The sequence below is a fragment of the Drosophila erecta genome, unplaced genomic scaffold, assembly GCF_003286155.1.
Source record: "Drosophila erecta strain 14021-0224.00,06,07 unplaced genomic scaffold, DereRS2 tig00000000-arrow-pilon, whole genome shotgun sequence".
Classification (NCBI taxonomy): Eukaryota; Metazoa; Arthropoda; class Insecta; order Diptera; family Drosophilidae; genus Drosophila; species Drosophila erecta.
In genome coordinates, this window is record NW_020825194.1 from 20,573,213 (window position 1) to 20,587,656 (window position 14,444).

The 14,444-nt window shown below is 40.2% G+C and overlaps 1 protein-coding gene across 4 annotated transcripts in view; it reads left to right on the forward strand.

Annotated features, from left to right (window-relative positions):
• LOC6551886 (protein tincar) overlaps positions 1-14,444 on the forward strand; it is a 63,440-nt gene that overhangs the window by 21,567 nt on the left and 27,429 nt on the right. For all 4 annotated transcript variants that reach the window (XM_026976669.1, XM_015154763.2, XM_026976676.1 and 1 more), the window contains one exon: positions 7,002-7,086. The gene's annotated coding sequence lies outside the window, so the exon portion shown is untranslated. The remainder of the gene's footprint in view (positions 1-7,001; positions 7,087-14,444) is intronic.

The following is a 14,444-nucleotide window of genomic DNA, read 5'->3' on the forward strand; positions in this document are numbered from 1 at the left end:
CGCTGAAAAGTGTTGGAGTGCTGAATGAAAGTATAATTACATATAAGTAGATTTCAACTTTTATATCATTGAATTCAATTTAATGATAACTATCATTCCACGTAATGATATTTAATAATTCTCCCATTGCTCAAACATTAAATGAAGCAAAGAAATATTTTGAACAGCAATGTTTCTTTAAGGCACAGGGCATTTACAATTCGTAACCACTTTCCAGCCCTTTTAGGGCTAGTTTAACGCACAACTCTGGCTTTAAATGAGACTTTACCAGGTGCTCAGGCTCCCCTATACGTACACCTGTCCTCCTCCTGCATAAAAATGCTGCTGAATGCTCTGCCCCACCTCCATTTCCACGTCCTGAATTTCCATTTACTGGCAAGAGCAGCTCCATTCGTTGGGAGCTTTAAGTTTTTCGGCCGCATGATAAAGTTGCCCAGATTGCGTCACATCTTAATGAGCAAGTGCAGCGGGCAGGAGCAAAAGGACTGAGGTAGCAGGATACACATAAATGGGGACGCAGCTACTTCCGCGACCAGGGCGACGGCCATGATTAATCTCAACACTTTCCGACCCATTAATTTCACTCGGCTGAAGGGAGCTTTGCCATTCGGCGAGGCAATGGAAAGGGCACAAAAACAGTGGATTCTGAAGGGGTCTGGTCTGGGAGTTGTCATGCGAGTGCTTCGATTCGCATTACTTCACACTCCTTTTGCAGCTGCCCAGTTTTTCGAGGGGTCCTCCGTTTATCCCCAGCTTTTCATCCACCTGTGGGGATTTCACACTCCCCTAATGTGTCGATAGACAGCCCTTTTTGCAACAAGGATTCTGTTGATGATGATGGGCAGATGACGAAGAGGTGTAAACCAACAACGAAATACCAGATTGAAAGTGCCCCGCCGCATTATAACTGCCGAGTGGAAATTGCAATTTACTTGGCCAGAAAGGTAAGAGGTTGACGCATATGAGCAATGCGTGTCATAAAATGGCTAAAATATTGCCCCAGGCTGAAACTGACACACCAGTGGTGTGGGTGGACAGACCCATTCCGGGGTGTATCGACAGGGGGAGTAGGACATGGACATTAGGACGTGACCCGGGCAGGGGAGTCCCGTTTCCAGCCATCGTCATGGCAGCACCCTAATCTATGTCCTGCCAAAGGCGGGGAGGAAATATATATTTATTTATTTTCCTTCTTTTCTGCTTTTTATTTCCTAATTTTCCGATGCTCTTTCTCTACTGGCAACCAGAATTTTAGGGGAAGATGGGGAATTTTAGGGGAAGATACTAGAAACTAAATATATTTATTTTAAACCTGTTAAAATTATTAAACTCTAAGAAGGAAGGAATGTTAGCTGTAGGATTTTGGAATACATGTTTTAAATGACGCCCTTACTTCTGAAGTAATTTCATTATTTATGTAAGTTTTATATAAATCTAAGGCTTAATAACATCATTTTATTTATAATAAAAATAAATTGTAAATTAGCTTGCACAAGTCCGTTTGTAGGGCATCCAAAATTTCGTCCTCGCCGAATTTCCCCTTATTTCCTACTACGTTTTTACGGATTTTCTACCCCTCGTTGTCAGGAAACGAAATTACATTTGTACCTTTAATTTATTGATGTTTGAATGCGTTTGCCTAGTCACAGGACATTCCAGAGTTCAGTGCTGGTGAGGTATGATATTTTTTTTGGGGGAGGTGTGTCCTGCGTAACAGCTGTGTGTGAAAGGTGCGAGTGTGTTTGAAGGTGCCGATGTGAGAGGGATAACCTTAGTGGGCTTAGTTTAAAGGTTCATTTGTTCAGCACCCGTTCGGGGCGTGAAAATAGCCAACTAATAGAATGTCTTGACCCGAGAAAAGGGTTGCCAGCAATTTGATTTACAATCCTGCTCTAATGGCCGGAAACGGAAGTGCCATGTGGGACGGCAAACAGAGGCAGACATTTTTCGGCACGTGACAGCACGAAATGCTAATGAAGTGGGCAATGGAAACCTTTTCATTTGTTTTAGCACCCACCACACAAATGCCAGGTGTGGATAGTAATGACAGATGGAGAAATCTCTTTTGGCAAATTGCTTGTGAGAGATTTCGCAGCGAATCGGGTTCACTCAAAGTTAACTGACTCCTTGATGCCGTCATCCAAATGGCCATAAATTATAAGTGACGAAGGATCAGTTCGTTAGCTTTGACGGCAAAATCTTGCAACTTATTTACATGCCCCACCAGCTGTATATATATAGCTATTCCTTACCAAAATCCCCAATCTGTGCTATCAAGAACTTAATGCCACGTGCCAGACAACAAAGAAACGCACTCCCACAAAAATGAAGGCAACCCGCAGGAAAATGCTAAATTTATCATTTGCAATGCGCTTGAATCCAGGAGCCTTACCAGACATGCCACCAATTTTTCGCGCGTCTTTGTTGCACGATGGATTGCTAAAATGCTAGTGCAAGTGGTCCATGCTTAGGAATGGAAATTTTGAAATAATATGAAATCTCAATAAATTCTTTAAAGTAACTTTTGTTCTATATTCAAAGGTAAATCATAACCATTTATTCGCACACTCAAACTTTATCTAGAATACCCATAATTTTGTCATAGATTTCAATCTTTCCTTTGTATAATTCTCCAATAAAATGTAGAATTCGCACCAGACACTAACACACAAGCGACGACAAAACTTTTGCAGCTTTGACAATAAAAAAGTTTAAAGTCCTTTTGCGCCATTAACCAGACTGAGACAAAGACTCGGTTCACACACACCCGTATCCTGGCCAAAAGAAAAAGTTGAGTCACACGGGAACCACCCATAAAGTCTGCAGATTGCCAGGACCAAATGTTTGCGTAAATTTCCTGCAACAATTTTGCCAGTGGCCAAAAAGCAGAGGGAGGTGAATTCATTGGTGGTGCTGGGTGGTGTTGCAAGGTGACACATTCCTTTAAAAACAAGCAAGTGGCTGCTGCAACCACTCAGTTGCTTGTTGACTTTTCCTTTGTTTTCTTTTTCTTTTTTACTTTTGACTGCTGATGGGAAATTTTTCATTTTTAATGGCACAGGACAAAGGACATAGAGACGAAGGACTTTCATGTCGCACTCTTTCTAGTTGGTGTTCCGCTCGGCAATCATATTGGGATCAGCATTGTAAATTGCCCGACTTGAGTCTCATATTTCTTTATTTCTCTTCCTGATTTTGATAAATGAGTCGGGGGATATGGTGAAAATCTCCCATGGCACAGCTTGTAGCATTTGATTGCTCCTTGCCCCGGCGAAAGTTAAACATTATTTCCTTATTTATTTCCCTCAACTTTCCAGACTCCGCAGAACAGAACCCTTTTGCACGCATTTCCTTTCGCTTTTCCGTTCATTTTTTTTGTCCGAAAACATAAATTTGCTTTGTCGCAGCTTCCGTCTGGTCATGTTTTATTTTTTACTCTTTTCGCTTGGGGTTTTCCCTCCTTACATTTCCCTGGCCCGTGTTGAACAGTTTGACAAGCTCTGAACATCGGTAAACTTTTTCCCCGACCACCCTAACTGCTTTTGCAAATGAGATTTCGTTCAGTTTGCTGTGATAAATTGTTGATGGCGCTGAATGTGCTTACATGGATGGTGTGGGTGGGAATTTGCCAGGGGTTAGATTCCGAATTTTTTGGGGGCATGATTCCAGGAAGGCGTGTGGCATTTAGCTTGTCGAGAAATTTTCGGTTAAGCTGGGTGAGGAATTTCATCGATTTTTTTGATCGCTTCCTAGAAGTTCTCGCCCTCTTTCGGTTTCCTTTTAATCCAATTCAATGAACCTAATATGGAAATTATTCTTTGGAATTTGCGGTGGCAAGTGATCGAATGACCCCTAATGGGCGGAAGGAAACCAAAAGAATCTAATCATTTATATCAGGATTTCCTAATACCGTATAATAAAGTTATGCAAGCTTTAAACCACTTTTCCTTAACTGAGCAGACTCCTTCAACCTGACCCAACTCATCAAAGGAACACAAAATGAAACGGTGAAACTTAATGAAATATGCAAATGATTAAGGCCTGGGCGATGGGTCAGCGGTCAGTCAATGGAAGTAATTGTGGAAATTATGCGCTTATATTTTGCACAGTAACAACAGCAACATTTTGCCATTAACTAAACCAAAACTGAAACCCAATTAAAAGTTAAACGCCACAAAGGCAAACCCCATTGAAAGGAGCTGAAAAAACTATAAAATCACTGTGCAAAATTGTATATAAACTAATAAATAATTAAATCTATGATTAACAGCTTCTAAAGTTGTAAAAACCACCCACCAATTACTTTATAGCTCTAGATTAAAGCCTTCGAAACACTAGTTTTATGCTTTATCCAATTATATTTTATATTGGTCGGAACATACAAATTTGTAGAACACGCTCAGTATTTTTGTTCAGTGTCATGTCTTGAAGTACTGAATATTTTTTCCTTGGTCAAGTTGAAGGCTTCCGGTTAGCTGCAGTCGAGGCCAAGAGGAGGATGCGAGCAGCGAGCTTAGCATATTATAAATAACATCCGAACACGCAAACCGTTTGGCCAGGTGAAAACGGGGAGTGGCGGGACGAGCGGGGAATCCTCAAACGAGTTAACGAAGCCATTGGCCGTAGTGTTGCGTGCCGAAAACTCTTTTCGGCCAAAAGCAAACTGAACCGAGAGAGAAACTTTTGCAGCTGCAGGACAAGGAGCTCGAACTACGGTTGCCGTAAGGAAGTTTGATTAAGTTTTCCATCGACTTAAAGTTCCTGCCCGCGAGGCGTCGAAATTAACTAAACCGGAAAAGAGAGAACTACGTTCTTCGCAGGAAGATAGAACGAGAGCAGGACATGGCGAAGAAGGACGTGCCTGGGTTCTCTATGAACGAGAACCCGGATAAGTATGCTATAGAGATTCTCGCAGGCACGTAAACACATTAAGATGAGTGCGACAGAGATGGCCGAGGAGAGCTAGAGAGTGACAGGGCGATGGGATAGACCGAACCTCCTTTATGATTATTGTCTTAAAATTAATCAAAGTGCGTGCCTGAATTGGCCAAACTTTTTGGATGGTGTCCTAATAGATTTTGGGCCCTCTCACACTGCCCGTCGCTTTTTGTTTGTGTTTTGCATTTAATTGATATCCAAAACTCATGCGGGAACAGTAAAGACTCCCTAAGGGAAATGATAGATTAATGTTCAAATGTCTAGTCACTTGAAATTTGGTCTTGAATGTAAGTGGTAAGTATAAACCGCGAATTCTTCAGTATTAATATAACCTTGGGTAAACTTAAAAAATATTTAATGAACTCCTTTGTTTCATAAAATATGTTCTTTAATATCCACTGCGTCTCTCTGACTTCATTGTTAAAATCAAGTATAGTTTTTCAGCTGTTAAAGTTTACTGTGGTAATCCCCACCACCAGCATTCGCTTCGGGTCAAACTTTAATACTTTCGAGGGAGATTAATTAAATTACAGGCAATATTTGTTATGCAGAGGACAACACCAGTCGAAGGATTTGCCTTCGAAGCGAAACAAATTGTTCTGGCGTGTGGAAAGTTTTCGGGGTGGAGAACTTTCCCACTTGCGGTGTGGTGTTGTACGTTGTATGTTGTATGTTGTATGTTGTATGTGTATGTCTGCCGAATGTGCTGTGTGCGGATGTAGGTGCTTCAGCTGGCGGTTCCAGTGTGACAAGCCTCTGAGGTGCCATATTTGACAATGTGTGCGGCCGATTTGTCATTTGAAATGCCCGACACTTTGCGGCTTGAATGTCACAAGGACACCTGCGGCGACGGTTTCGATTTACTGTTTGATTTTCGGCAGGCCGCTTCTACAAAAAGCACTCCTCAAAGGCCGCGCACGTCATTTGCATAAGGCTGAGGCGCCACACTTTGCGACAGGCTTGCTCCTTAGCTAACTACAAATTGAGGAATTGACAGCGGCCTACACAGGAAGGAAAAGTGTTGGCTTGTATATATGCATTAATATAAAAGTTGAGCACGTAAACAATATGCTCTTAGGAAAGTTTTTGTGGACTAATTCCCATTTAAATTTTTAAAATAATTACGAGATAAATGATATACTCTTAATGTAATACCAAATGCCCCTAAGCTTAATCAAAAAGCATTTTGGGCTGTAAACAACTTTCTGGAAACTTTTCATCGTGTGCTTTCTGTTCTCGAGTTTTGGCCTCCGTCAAATGTCACCCGCCATTTTATGTATTTTTAAATATACAAAAACAGGCAGGAAAAAATGCAAAAAAACGGAGTCAAGTGGAAGCACATTTTTCAACTGCCATCAGTTTAAGCTGATGAAATTGCTGACTGACAGACCCCAACCCCACACCACCCACTCTTTTTTTTCCATGCCCCCTCAATATTCGTGGTTCATTTGCCATCATCGTCAATAATATGACATAAGTATACTTGGAAAAATGTACCTCCACCAAAGTTTTCCCTTTTCATCTGCTGTGGGGTGCCTGCTGTGGCTGAGCTTTGTTGATTTCATAATGTTTTCAGACGTTTTGCTTTTTTTTGATTTAGTGGCCGATATTGTTTCGTCCTTTCTTATTTGGTCTCAATCTGCGAAATAGCTGGATATTTTATTTGTATTATTTTCCTACTCTCTGTTTGTATTTTTATTTGCTCTGCTGATTATGATGCTATTTTTGACACTCGACAAAATCAATAAACACACAAATTGAAGCTATTGATGGTCGTGAACTATAGGTTTTATCGGCTGGGGTGGCATTTAATTTATTATTTCAGAGTTTAAGATAAAAGTTTATTGCCTAAGTTTGTTATATATATCACAATTAATATTTAAAAAAATGGTAATATCCTTAAATTAATGTTCTAAAGATATGCTCTCAGCCAGGCAATTTTAAAGGGCTAGGTCTATCGACTTTATTGCTTAACCGTGCATTTGATTCATCGCTTTCCTGTGGCCGTCATAAATCAATTTATTTATATTTCCATTTCGGTTGTTTTCCTTCTTTTTTCGCAGCATCGAGTATAACAAATTGAAGCCAACCAATCGGAACCTACTTTGAGGCAAAAGTGCGTTACGGTTCCGCCAATTAATATAGATGGTGAGTTGATTTTTATTCCGGAAAATGTCCTCTTGCTTTATTTGCAATGCATTTTCGATTTTTCCATAAATTGCATTTTGCAATAAAATTTCATTTGCCTTAAACTCTATTAAGTCTATACGGTGTATAAATATTTCGAAATATGCAGGCTAATGAAATTTATGGTAGGCCATTTTGATTTGTTTGCACACAATTCTGTATAGTCTATAAATTGTATCGATTTTAGACAGTGAATAATATGGATTTTACTTTAAAAACGAATTTATTGTTTAACTCAGCCAATAAGCTTAAGCAGTGACTTCTTCATAATTAAAATTTAAACATAGATTTTTGGAGAATTGCGCCAGAAACATTTAGAGGTATGCCACTTCAAAATCCGATTAATATAAGTTGAGTTATGGAGCTTAGAACTCCAGAATTTCTACAACATCATAACATAAAAAAAAATTGATTGAGCTATACCCTCAATTCAATCAGTTTTTTGCCTGAAAGTGTAGGTTTCGTTTTTTTTCTTTTATGAAGAAATGCAGTTTGTTGAACTTTCCCCGTGCAATTTGTATTACCAATGCGAACGGCAAACAAAGATGAGCTGGGGAAAAGTGCAGGGAAAAAATAGCAATGGCAAGCCAATGAGTCGTATGATTCGGGCAATTGCGATTCCAAAGGAGCAAAACTGCTCGTTCGCCTGGCGAGCTCGCCCAGATATCCTTTGGCTTGAGCCGGAAAGATGTCCGTAATAATTCACATCTGGCCAGAAGGGGGCAAAATGCTCAGGAAAAAAGATTAAATATGCAGCACAAGTCGAGACCAGGAAGACTCTTAGTCACACGGAAGGAGCATCAGAAAATAGCAGTTGAAAAGTTTAGTTTAAGTGTAAGGGCAACAACAACAAGAACCACATCGACAACGACAGGCAGCAGAACTTGGCTTAAATGCGCTCATGTGCAAAAATGCCATTGTTTTGGATTTGGTCGTAAACAAAGCGGTGAAGCGAAGGCAAAAATTTTCCTTTTCCCTTTCCACACCCCCAAGAAGCATAGAAAAACTTGGAAAGGTTGGCACATTTTCCACCTCTCCCTGTCGAAGTTGGGGGAAAAAAGGAAAGCGGAAGGCACTGGCTAGTACAGCAAATAAGTGTAAAAGGTTGGTCAAAACTTTGAGACCTGCTTAATTCCCTGGAAAGTGCACTTAACGGAATTAGAACGGTGGTCTGGTTAGTCATGATATGGTCAATTTATCAGGTTACTTTGCTAACTTATATATATTTCTCCAATATTTACAAGTTCTTAGGAAATAGGAATGAATGAATTTGGATTATATTTCAAATGGTACTCCTAAAGTGATCCCAAAGTGTTATCTCTAAGCAGAGTTTTGTATTTTTGTATTCTCGAAACTGTGAATAATCTTCAGCATTATATGCACCCTGTTTGTTATTAATAGGGTACGAGCAAGCAACAATAGAAACAGAGACAGCAACAATGCGCGTTCAACACTTAAGGACACCTCCTCTCTCACACACACACACACAGAAGGGCTTTTGAACACGCAGGATTGAAGGAGGAAGCAAGTATGATAGTGGGGTGTGGGCCCAGAATTCTAGATCCCTTTTAGTTCCATTTCTACTTGAAGAGTGGGTAAAAAAGTGCTATTGGGTTTTTGGGTTCTTGCTGCCGTTGCTGCTGCTGCCGCTTTTGCTTTTCCTTTCAACGTGCGTAGTTTCCTAGAGCGTGAAGAAGAAGAGGGGAATGGTGGGGACTTTGGCAGACTGTGCCACAAATGGCGTCGCATGCTAAAAACCCAAATAGCAACAGCAACCACCGCTGCAGCAACTACAACAATGTTGTGAATGTTTGCTTGCAATCTCACTGGAAAAACTTTTGAAATGCTGTAAAAAAGCAGCATCTAGACTACGTGGGCGGAGGCGATGGGGATCTCGAGTGACTACAAGTCATAAAGTACACAGCACAACAGGGCAAACAGAGAAAGGACAATACGCAGACAACCAAGAATCCAAGTCCTGTGTCCCCCAAAAATGTTCATGTCCCGTTTTCTGGCAGTCCTGAATTGCAGTCACATTTTTGGCATATGTCACCACACAACCACATATGCAATTACAGGACTAGAGGCAGGCAAGCAGTTACATTGAAAACATTTTAACCAAAATTGAATTTACTCCCCAACTCCATCCAGCTCAGAACACTCGGAAAAGACCAAACAAAGCCGCCCATTAATAATTCCAAATGGTCGCCAACAAATTGACCATTCGAAGAGTGCTATCCATTGGCCCATGTAAGTTTTACCAGAAGTGCCAGAAAGCAGCAACAGTTCCATAAAAATGGCTTATAAATTATTATGGCACAAAAGAAGTAAAAGAATTTGTTCGGTCACTTTCGCAGCGAAGCCGAGTTTATAAATTGGCCATAAAGACCAGAAGCGGACAGAGAAAAGTCGGTGGTTTGGGGACAAAAAAAACTTTGCGACAAATTGCAGGAAAAAGTGTACTGAATGGTAGGGCTGACTAGTTGGTTGCCCATTTTAATTCGGGGGACTAAGACAATTGTTTTTAAGCGATGAATTTATGGTGGCTTTCCTACGTAATTTCAGTTTCCAACGTTTATTTGTAAAATAAAACTGCTACCTTATCTTTGTATTTTTCAGCTTGTTTTCCAAATCGGAACAGTCGCACATACCCCAAAAATCTAGTTTTCAAGTGGTCAACGATGCTCAACGATGTTGTAAAAGGTTTAGCCAACAATTGGTCGCTCGGTTTATTTGTATAAAATAGATTCTGTCTAAATATTTATGCTTTTAGTTTCGAGTTTACTTTTCAGGCCATTGATATTTTCCCTTTTCCACTCCGTTTGCCGTTTGTTTGGCTTTCATTTTGGCAAATTGATTTGTCCATTTGAATGAATTCATACTGTGTATATTCCATACGGATACCTTGTTTATCTAGATGGCATAGATGCTAACAATAACAGTTCAATTTAGTTGATTAATTGTCAATCAGCGGGTTATTTGCTTTTCACGGCCTTTTAACCAAGCCGCAAGGAGATGCTTGCTTGCGGTGTGAATTTCAAAAAGATTTTCATGATGCCACCGCTTTCCATTTCCTTGGTCCGTCCTTTCGTAATATCTCGTTCATCTGGATTTCCATCGTCATGTGGCAGCTGCTTTTAGGTTGCAAATAAATATTTTATGGCACTTTGGAGGCGCTGTCTCTCTTCCTCTCTCCCGCTTTCAAATACAATATGGCCGCCGCCATTTTGGCATTCACTAGTTCGCCATTTTTACCATTCCGCCATATTTCATTTCCGCTTCCTCCACGTGCATGTTGTTTTTGCTCCTGATGCCTTTGTTTGTTTGCCGCTGCCATGGCGCATTTTGTGAAAAGTCAATTATTTATGCATGTCACGTTATTTTCCGGCAAAAGAGCACAAAAACCTGAAAGAAAGGAAAGAAACCCCACCGAACCAAACCAAACAATCATGAGTTGGGTAGCACAGAAACAAATAGCACGAGCCAAAAAAAATAAAGAAATTTGCGCTAAAATGGCCAAAAATTCAAATGTCACCGCCAGCAGTAACCGCATTTTCCCCTTCCTAATTTTTCTCCGCATTACCCCGCTCTTCCCCTCCACGAGTTTTCACCATCAGCATTTTCACATTCGTTAGGTGGCAAGCTGATTATTAGATTTGACTTCTATGTGCGTCCTTGTGTGCTTTTGTATACTTTTTGGGTATATGTATGTATACTTATGCCTGACACTGTGTGTGTGCATTTGAAAGGAGCACATTGGTGACAAAACAGAGAGGCGCACAGGGATATCAGGACAACACATGCCATTGAAGGCAATGGAATTGTAATTCAATAGAATGAAAAATTTCTTTATTTGCTGCCGAAATAATTTTTCATTTCGTTATATCAGCACGATATAGGGCCCTAGGCTAAGCAGATTAAGTTTGGGAAGTTATACCAAATTGAAGCCTATATTCACCCCTTGTTTTCAAGAAAGGAAAATTCTTTTAAAAAGTTCTCTATTTTGCGCTTACGTTGAATCTTATTGTAAGCTATTCTGAGATTTCTAAGTGGTTTAAATATGTAAAAAAACGTGCAACTCAAGTGCCAGGCCGCCGTCTGGCACTTTTAATTTCTTTAAGCCAGCCAGCCCATCAATCCCATCAATCAATCTCGCTTAGTTGTCATATGAAACATGACAGTTAACCAGACTGGACATTATAAAATATATATAATATATGCTTTTCCACTGCCATAAACGTCAATAAAAAATATATTAGAAACAAACTGGTGTGCTGTCCGCTGGTCAAAAGGAAGTGTAATAAATTGAATTAAATATAAATTAAGTTTTATAGAAAACGCAGTGCAGAACAAAAGCAGACAGCAAAAAGGTAGAGTGAAAACAAAGGCCAGAATCCACCGAGTACTGAGTTCAGTGGGGCGTTAAATTGAATTGTTGTCACCACAATTTACACAGCCACGCCCCCATTTCCTCCATTATTCTGGCTCGCTTTTTGCAGGCTTTTATTGTTGTTTCTTCTGCTGTGTGCATTATCGGGCTTCTTTTCTTCTGTCATATTATTACATTATTTGCCATTTGCTTTAGGCCAAGTTTTTCCCGCTTAATTTCCCGGCCATCCGCCGTTTTTCCGAGTCGCTCCCTTTGTCAGCGGCGACGGGGCGTATGCGTATTGTAATCAAGTCATAAATTTGCTCAACTGCGAATTGGTCTAAAGCGTTGCCAGGCATTTTCCTGGCCCACAAGCAGCTGTAAACTGCCTTTCGAGCCGCACGTGCCAACCAACCAGCCATTCAGACACATAAAGATTTATCTCCTGGGTGGGCTAGGGCACTCCTTTTTCCTCGCTTTCGGTTTTCAATAAGAAAGGATTAAGTTGAGTAGGAAAACTACAAACGACAGTCGAGCTTTCTACCTCTTCGCAACCCATGAAAGCCAATAAAAAGCAAAGATCGCATATCTATAAACCCACTTTTATAGAGGCCATCTCCTCTTTTTCCAGCCCCGTTTTTGGACGATAAGTGTTATATTCAACTGCCAGCTGTGATTCTAAGCCCGACTCCCCCTCAAAAAAGAGGAAAGTTTCATGTTACCAGGATATGTGCCTCCCCAACTTTTCTTAGCCAGCTTTTTATCCCTTTTTTGGTAGCTGGCAGTTCGCATTTCACCAGTGTGCGTGTGTGTCATTTATACATTTTCTTATCTCGACATTAAATTTGTCTGCTTCAATTGGGAAATCTTCAACTTGCAACCAAAGAAAGTTAGATGTAATAAACTTCAAAAAACAGTGCAGTGGCAGGACAGAAAAGAGAAAGACAGAAGAGTCAAGCCCAGCGGCAAATAAACAAGAACGAAAGAAAAAAATTTGAAAAATGTTCCTTCTGTTTGCTGGGAGTTTTCCCGGCGAAACAAATTATGAACAGCTTGCGCCATATGAGAAGCACGCCCACTTAACTCCCTGAAACCTAAATGTTTGTGGCACTTGACTTTTCTCACCCCCAAAACACTGAGTCCCATTCCTTCCCCTCTCACCATTCGCTTTTTGTAGGTTCGGAATTTGGAATTTTGGAGCTTTGGCTTCATTTAATTTTCATAAGGCCAAATGGAAATTTGATTCTTCATTCTTCAAGTGGCTTTCGACCTGCAACTTAACCAACCGAGTACCCAAAAGTGGCTGATGAATCAAAGGGAATTCGAGCAGGCTTTCTGCGGAGTTTCGTACTGCAGCTTGAGGGAGAATAAAAAGCATGAGTCCACCAAGCTTAGGAAAATATATTTTCTATAATTGGAAAGACAAGCACTTGAAGTGCAAAAATAACCTTGCAAATCAGTTATAAATTCGAACTAAAAAGTTAAATATATGGAGCTTACTTTCGCTTCAATATTTTTTAACAGCAAAATGTTTTTTCTTTGTTTGTATACAGATGCATGTAATAAATTACCTTTTTTGTGAATTTATACATTAACTTTACAATTAATTGTAAACATCACGTTTTATTTATTCTTACAGAAAGTGTAAATAATTACACACACTAATTAAAAAGTTTTCATAGTCCTTTTTTTCTAGACACTTTTGAAATCGTGTTTTATGATTTCTTTCGAGTTTTCTTTTTTTCTGGCTGGAGAGCAAACTTTTAGCTTTATTTTCAATATACCTAATAATATGTAAAACTAATTTCGAGTTGCGGGAAGTCGGTCCTTTGGTGTTTTCCTCACTCCTGCTTATCCGCAGGAGTTTTCTGCAAATTCCTTTTAGAATTTCAATTAAACTTTGCGTCACTTTGTCGCAGAGCTTCCATCGCTGCCAGCAGCTGTCAAGGGCGGCGCCTAATGGAGGGGTGGGAAAATGCGGGAAATCGGTGGGGAAAAGCGTGGAAAAATCGGGCTGGGTTTCCAGAGAGGGGTCCTCCAAAGAGGCGGAGTTTGCCGCGTTAGCTGTCAACATTTGTTGAACACAAAATTTCAGTTTAGCATTTTACGCTTGACTAATGGTTGGTGTGGACTATGAAGAGCAAAAGAGACGGGCTGTACAATCGAAAGAAACAGAGCGATGTGATAAGAAAGAGAGGCCAGAGGTCGCCGTAAATGAATAATGCATTTTTATCCACAATTTAGCCAACTTTGGCTGTGTGCGTCTTTTATTTTTTTCCTGTTGTGAGCCGGTAAAAGTTGTATTTTCCCAGCCACTAACTAAGTCAGCAACTTAAGCTGCTAGCTATCCTTACGCTTTTGGTATAACTAAATTGCGAGACCTGCATCGGGGTTTTGGTTTTCCATGAACGAACTATTACTCGATTTCAATGCAAATTGTCTGGGCTTTTTCTTTGCTGCTGCACTTTTGTCTTTTGCCTAACTTCGTTTTCAGCTCATCTTATCCTGGTCTATCGCTTCCATCTTTGTTATGGGCCACGTTGAGGGCCAAACAACTTCATTCATATGCATAAACTGCAATCAAACGAGAGAAGAAAAACAGCTTTGCGGAATCCCTTTGCTGGGTGGAAAAGTATTTCTCATTTTTAATAATCGTAGCTTATAGAACCTTATAGACTTCGGTGCGCAGATAAAGATGCTGCCAAAGGACATACTCACTCTCCCTTAAGCACACACACATACACTAACGCAGGGCTTAAAGTATTCTGGGAATACATTTTTGTAATTTTGTTTGTTGTTGTCAGCAGTTTTTATGAGTTTTCTTCAGGCATGAACTTCCACAATTCCCAATAAGTACCGAGTCACATCCCACCCGCTCCTTTTTTTCTTTCATCCTGTGGCCCTTCTTTTCTGCATGTTCACCCAAGTTGATCAAGTTTTATGGCAAAAT